The sequence below is a fragment of the Leptonychotes weddellii genome, chromosome 15 (assembly GCF_054177405.1).
Source record: "Leptonychotes weddellii isolate Sample4059 chromosome 15, ASM5417740v2, whole genome shotgun sequence".
NCBI classification, from domain to species: Eukaryota; Metazoa; Chordata; class Mammalia; order Carnivora; family Phocidae; genus Leptonychotes; species Leptonychotes weddellii.
The window spans coordinates 25,942,136-25,949,327 of NC_138383.1; the positions used below are offsets into that span (position 1 = coordinate 25,942,136).

Sequence of the window (7,192 nt, forward strand, 5' to 3'; positions counted from 1 at the left end):
CCACCCCCCACTCCAACAACACTCAGTTTGTTTCCTGCGATTAAGAATTCCTCATATCAGTGAGATCATATGATACATGTCTTTCTCTGTTTGACTTATTTCACTCAACATAATACCCTCCAGTTCCATCCACGTCGTTGCAAGTGGCAAGATCTCGTTCCTTTTGATGGCTGCATAATATTCCATTGTATATATATACCACATCTTCTTTATCCAGTCATCTGTCGATGGACATCTTGGCTCTTTCCACAGTTCGGCTATTGTGGACATTGCTGCTATAAACATCGGGGTGCACGTACCCCTTCGAATCCCTACTTTTGTATCTTTGGGGTAAATACCCAGTAGAAAAAGCATTTCTTTTTGTCTGATCTATTTCACTTAGTGAACATCCAAGTTGTTGGAAATGTAGAATTTCCTCATTTTTTTTTTTTTGTGGCTGAATAATATTCCATTGTGTATATATACCACAACTTCTTTATCCATTTATCCATCGATGGACACTTAGGTTGTTTCCATGTCTTGGTTATTGTAAATAATGCTCAAGCAACCTGTTGAAGAAGCTTTTGTGTGGAGGAACTGAGGCCTCTCACCGACATCCAGCACCATTTTGCCAGCCTTGCTAGCAAGCCTCCTTGAAAGTGAACCCTCCAGTTTCATTTAAGCTTTGTAGTGCCTGAAGCCTTGCCCAATCATAACATCATTGGAGTATAGTTTATATATCAGAAAATTGAACCATTTCAGGTGTATAGTTCATTGATTTTTAGTAACTTAGTGATGTAACCATCAACATTTATAAATTTAGGAGCATTCTTATCTCCCTAGTAACATCCCTCATGATCATTTACAATTAATCCTCCTTCCTCCTTCCAGTTCTGGACAACTATTAATCTACTTCCTGCCTCCATTAATTTGCCTTTTCTGGACATTTCATAGAAATGGACTCTTAATATGTGGTACCTTGTGTCTGGTTTTTCATTTAGCATGTTTTTGAGGTTCATCCATGTTGTAGCGTGAATTCATAGTTTGTTCCTTTTCTTTGCTGAATAACATTCTGTTATATGGATGCATCAAATTTTGTTTTATTAGTTGGTGGATGTTTGGGTCATTTCCAGTTTGGGGCTGTTACGAATACAGCTGCTATGAATATTCACATGCAAGTCTTTGTGCATACATATGTTTTCAGTTCTCTTGGTTATACACTTAGCTGTGGAATTAAGTATGATTATTCTGTGTTTATCTTTTTGAAGAACTGCCAAACTTTTCCACAACTGCTGTACCATTTCACATTGCCACCAGCAAGATGTGTGTTCTGTTCCTCCACATATTTTAGTGGGTGTGAAATGGCATCCTATCATGGCTTTAGTTTGCATTTCTCTAATGACTGATGTTGAGCATCTTTTCCTGTGCTTATTGGCCATTTGTGTATCTTCTTTTGTGAAATGTCTGTTCGTATCTTTTTTTTTTTTTTTAAGATTTTATTTATTTATTTGAGAGAGAGAGAAAGTGTGTGTGTGCGTGCACAAGTGGGCGGTGGGAGGGGAAGAGGGAGAGGGAGAAACAGACTCCCTGCTGAGCAGGGAGCCCGGCATGGGGTTCGATCCCAGGATCCCAAGATCATGACCTGAGCCCAAGACAGACGCTTTACTGACTGAGCCGCCCAGGTGCCCCCACAGAAGGAAGATTGATCAACTGGTTAATTTTGTCTTCCCTGTACCTTAACCATTCAGTCTTTACCCACCTCTATGTGATACATATTCTTCTGAATGTTTAATTACAAGTGTAGTTTCTTTCATCACCGGCTAATTTCATTTGTGTTCAGAAAGCATTCAGTTCTCCACGCTATAGGAAAGCCGAAAGGCAGCTCAGGTACCTGCTAAGCCAGCATTCAGGGTGACTTGCCCAAGCGTTTTGAGGCTGTTGCCCTTCACCTAAACAGCTTGGCCCAGCTACAGTATTCAAGCTGCCAAGAAAATAAGCCAGGACTCTTCGGTACTTTATGTGCTGGAGTCACATTTACAAATCTGGTTTGAAATGGGCTCTTGACAAAGGTGGCTCCTCCCTGGGCTCCCATTCTTCTGGCTCGGTTCAGTGCAAGAGGGCCACCAGCAGCTTCTGGAAGTCCCCAGAGGTGTCTGAGCGAACCATGTCAGAGAGAGACTTCTGATACTTCTCTTGGAACTTTGCTTTTATCCCTTGAAGGTCCACCTTAGCCCTGGTCATGAGGATGTGAATGAGTGTCTCCTCATCGGTGCCTGCACCCTTCATGGGCTTGTACAGACGGTCAGCGAAATAGCCCTCCTGGTCCTGGGAGCACCTCACGAGAGTTAAGTAGGCCTTCTGCAGATCTCCTGATGTTTCTGCTTCAGTGGCCTCTTCAGTGGCTTTGTCGATGAGAATTTGGTAGGCTTGAAAGGTGGCACGTAATTGCTTGTGGCTTCTCTTGGCCAGGACTTCATTGAAGGCGAGCTTGTACGTGCCCCTGCGGCCTTCCCCTGCATCATACAGATCTTTGGCATCCTGACCAGCTAGATCTTTGTCCACGTCATCTCCTTCGTCATGATTAGCCTGTAGCAGGGACATCAGGATTTTTTTTAGGTTTCCACTGGTATCAGCTTTGACATCTGATTCAAGGCTCCTGTCAGATAACCTTTGGTAGGCTTCCTTAATGGCTATGATCTCCTTCTTGGTTCTTGTGCAGAGGACCTCGATGAGCACTGCCTCATCTGTGCCCAGAACTTTCATGGCCTTCTGCAGCTGCCGGGCATCGTACTCGCTGGGGTGGTCCAAGAGGGCCAAGGCTGTCTTCTCAAAGTTCCCACTCAGTTCACTCTTGAGCACCTCCTCCAGGTCCTTGCTATACATTGCCTTGTACTTTTGCTTGATTTGTTGCCTCTCATCCAATGTCCTGCTTGATAACATCTCAACGATGGCTGCTTCATCAGTTCCCATTCCTTTGCAGGCTTTGTTCAGCTTTTTGGCATCTCGATCCACATCAAAACCCTGATGACTTCTTGCTTTGGCATGATGATTGCCCATTTTCGTTTTTCTAAGACAGTTGTTCTGTATTTCATTCTGTTCATATCTTTTGATTAATTTTATTATTGGGTTGTTTGTCTTACTGAGTTCTAAGGGTTCTTTTTAAATTCTTAATGCTCTTTTTAAATTCTTAAGTCCTTTATCAGAGGAGTACTTTGCAAGTATTTTCCCTCAGGCTTTTCATTTTCATTGTCTTTCGAAGGACCAAAGTTTGGACCATTTTGATGAAGTATAATTTATCCTTCTCCCCTGTTTGAGAATCGTACTTTAAGTGTCACATCTATAAAAATCTTTGCTTAACTTGAGGTCTTGAGGATTTTCTCCTACATTTTCCCCTAAATGTTTTGTTGTTTAGCTCTTAAGTTCAAGTGTATGATCTATTTTGAGTTAATGTTTGTGTATTGTGTGGGGTGAGGGTCTGAGTTCAATTTTCTTAACATCATTTCGTGAATAAACCTGTCTTTTTCTCAGTGAATTGCCCTGCACCTTTGTTAAGGATCAATTGACTATAAATCTCAGTACTTATTTCTGGCATGGTACCACACTGATCCTGATAACTGTAGCTTTATAGTATGCTTTGAAATTGGGACATGAAGTTCCTACAACCTTGCTTTTTTTTTTTTTTTTTCCAAATTGTTTTGTCTAGTCTAGATGTTTTGCATTTTCACATAAATTTTAGGATCTGTCAAGCTGCTCAGTATTTTGACAGCAGTCTCCTGGGAGACTCTGAGCCAGAACTACCCAGCCAATGACCCATCCCTGACCCACAGGGATGATAATGATAAATATTTGTTCTTAAGTCACAAACTTTTGGGTAGTTTCCTTCAGCGCAATAGATAACTAATAAACTAATAAAACCACCCAGTTTTATTTAGCATGCCTACGCATGATATATGGCATCCCTAAACATCCTGTTTTTCTCAGAACTGAAGATTTGCCGCTATTGAGGAAAATGAAAGATATGCCAGGTGGCAAAAGTAAGAGAACTAGGGATGGGAGGGAAGGGTAAGGCATGGCGTAGAGAGAGGTCTGGAGCAGCAGTGAGCAAATTGTGGCCTGAGGGCCAAACAGCCCAGAACCAGTTTAAGAATGCCTTTTATATTTTTATGTTAAAAAAAAGAAAGAAAGAGATGACTGTGTGATAAAGAATTTATGTGACCTTTTATGGAAAGGTTTGCTGACCCCTGGTTTAGAACACTGGAGATGGATCTGGAATGAAGATAAAGGTTTTGGTTGTTGTTGTTGATGTTTTTTTTTTTTTTTTTTTTTTAAGATTTTATTTATTTATTTGAGAGAGAGAATGAGAGAGAGAGCATGAGAGGGGGGAGGGTCAGAGGGAGAAGCAGACTCCCTGCCGAGCAGGGAGCCCAATGCGGAACTCGATCCCGGGACTCCAGGATCATGACCTGAGCTGAAGGCAGTCGCCCAACCAACTGAGCCATCCAGGCGCCCTTGATGTTGTTTTTGTGAAGTACAATTAATATACTGTGTTATATTAATTTCCGGTGTACAATATAATGGTATCACCATATATCTGTCAGAATGGCAGGAATCAAAAAGGCAAGAAATAACAAATGTTGGCAAGGATGTGGAGAAAAAAGAGCCCTTGTGCCCTGTTGGTGGGAATGCAATGTGTGGTACAGCCACTGCAGAAAACAGTATGGAGGTTCCTCAAAAAATTAAAAATAGAAATAGCATGTGATACAGTAATTCCACTACTGGGTATTTACCCAAGGAAAACAAAAACACTAAACTGAAAAGATATATGTAACCTATGTTTATTGAAGCATTATTTACAACAGCCAAGATATGGATCAACCCAAGTGTCCATCAGTAGATGAATGGATAAAGAAGATCTGGTATACATATACAGTATGGAATATTCTCAGCCATAAAAAAGAATGAGATTTTGCATTTGCTACAACATGGATGGACATAGAGGGTATATTGCTGCTCAGAGAAAGACAGATACCACATGATTTCACTCATGTGGAAAATGAGAAACAAAACAAATGAATAAACAAAAGAAACAAACAAAAAAAACCCCAGTCTCTTAAATACAGAGAACAAATTGAAGATAAAGGTTTTGGAGTCATGAGCATCTAGGTAATATTTGTAGTTATGGGAAGAGATGGTTTGATATTGGGATCTAGGGCTTGATTCCCAGATATGTTATCACTGGGGAAGAGATAAGTCTTAGGCTTCCCCAGGCAAAGTACCAGAGATACAAGTGCTCATTTGGGTCTGTCCCTACCCAGCCCAGAGACAAGGGGGACTCATTACTGCCTATACTCCCTCCCCATAGGCTGAGAGTCCTGCCACCACCTGGTCCCCTCCAGGCCTTGGCTCTCAGATGCAGGAGTGGGACTTGGGCCCTCATGGGGCAAGTTCCTCAAGGTGTAGAGGCCTGTACCTAACGAACCTGTGCCTAAGTAAAGACTTGTAGGTGATGTACCTTCCCAGCCGGCTATCAGCTCTGCCTCCGTTCCCCTTTCTAAGAAATAGGTATTAGGCATGCATCCTCTGAGGAGATTGGGAATGAGGTCCTGTCATTATTATTATTATTTTTTAGATTTTATTTATTTATTTGAGAGAGAGAGAGAGCGCGTGCACACGCACGAACATGAACGGGGAGAGGGGCAGAGGGAGAAGGAGAGGGAGAATCTCAAGCAGACTGCCTGCTGAGTGCAGTCTGACCCAGGCTTGATCCCAGGACCCTTAGATCATGACCTGAGCAGAAACTAAGAGTCTGACACTCAACCAACTGAGCCACCTAGGTGTCCCAGAGGTCCTGTCATTCTTAAACGTATTTGGATTTACCACTCCAGAGCCCAAGAGCAAGAGAGGACACACAATTGGTTCTCTGCCCACTCAAGTGGCTACCTGTTCTGCACCAGAATTACTCTAATAATTGAAAGAACCTAAATTGCCCCTGCCAGTGTCTGGAAGTAACTATGTAAGTCCTCCAGATCTGAAGAGCAAATGTGTTCCATTCTGTGAGATGCTTCATTCTATGGATTCAATTGCTATCCATCCTTCAAAGCACCATGCACTCAGCACTCTGAGTATGCACAGACCTCTCTGCTTTATGGTTTGCAAATCCCTGCAGCTGTAAAACAAATCAGTGTTTTCTCTTTCTGCTCTCAGTTAAATGGAGATCAGCTCTTCAATCTATGTTTAATTATGAGGGGAAGGGATGGAGTTCCACTTTGTTTAGCAAAAATAACAAATGGCAGTGATACCAACTTCATTCATTGCTTGTGTTCCCAGGGAAATGGAGGGCAGGATTGTAGACCTTTTTGCAGATTTCCCTGCTATGGTGGAAAAAACTTCAGATTTGGGATACAAAGAACTGGATAAAAGTCCTAGCTTTGAGTGACCTTGAATAGTCATTTAACCTGATTGAGCCCCAGGTTACTTAATTGTTATCATGGGCAATCACGTTGAGGATTACATACGGTGGAATTTCAAAAGGCATTTGTACCCTGTAAATTTCTACACCTAAGGAAAGGGATGTTTTTATTTTATTTTCAAAGGTGGAGAAATAGTTCAAATCTTTGTCCATTGACAATGTAGAGTTTCTGTTTATCATAATTCATATCACAGATTACATAAAGGAACAGAGAGTTCCAAGTTGAGGTTATTGTGTTTCTCAAGAGAATCCAATTACATCTAGTTAACAAACTCTTTTCATAAACAGATGTCTCTCTGGAACTGATGATAGATGGGGGTGAACTTGCTATGCTATTCCCACTTAAAATGAAAGAACTTTATGACTCTTGGCTAAAGCAGAGGAGGATCAGCCCCAAAGAAATACTATAGTGTTCAGGGTCTTCTTCCCACATACTCTTTTTCCTCTGAAATTGGTTTGCCCTTTTTATTGGTTGTTTTTATTTTTGAAGAATTAGCCCCTTGGGAAGAAAACTCAATCTATACCAATGTTTTCAATAGAATAAATTTCAACCACCCTAGGTCAAATGCAGTCGAAAGTGGGTTTGACCTTGCTCATGAAACAAACATATTTGTTCCTTCATTTCATCATGCCCCTTGAGAAACTTACAGCCTCATTGAAAATCTTTTAAATTGGCAGGACCCAATACCTATTGAATTTCTTTCATGGGCACAAGGGGTAGGTAGGCCACCTCTGGTCTTGGCT

General features: G+C 41.4%; 1 pseudogene; it reads right to left on the reverse strand.

The window, feature by feature from the left end:
• Nucleotides 1–1,588: 1,588 nt before the first annotated feature.
• On the reverse strand, nt 1,589–3,170 carry LOC102750292 (annexin A13 pseudogene; annotated as a pseudogene).
• Between the last annotated feature and the right edge of the window lie 4,022 nt (nt 3,171–7,192).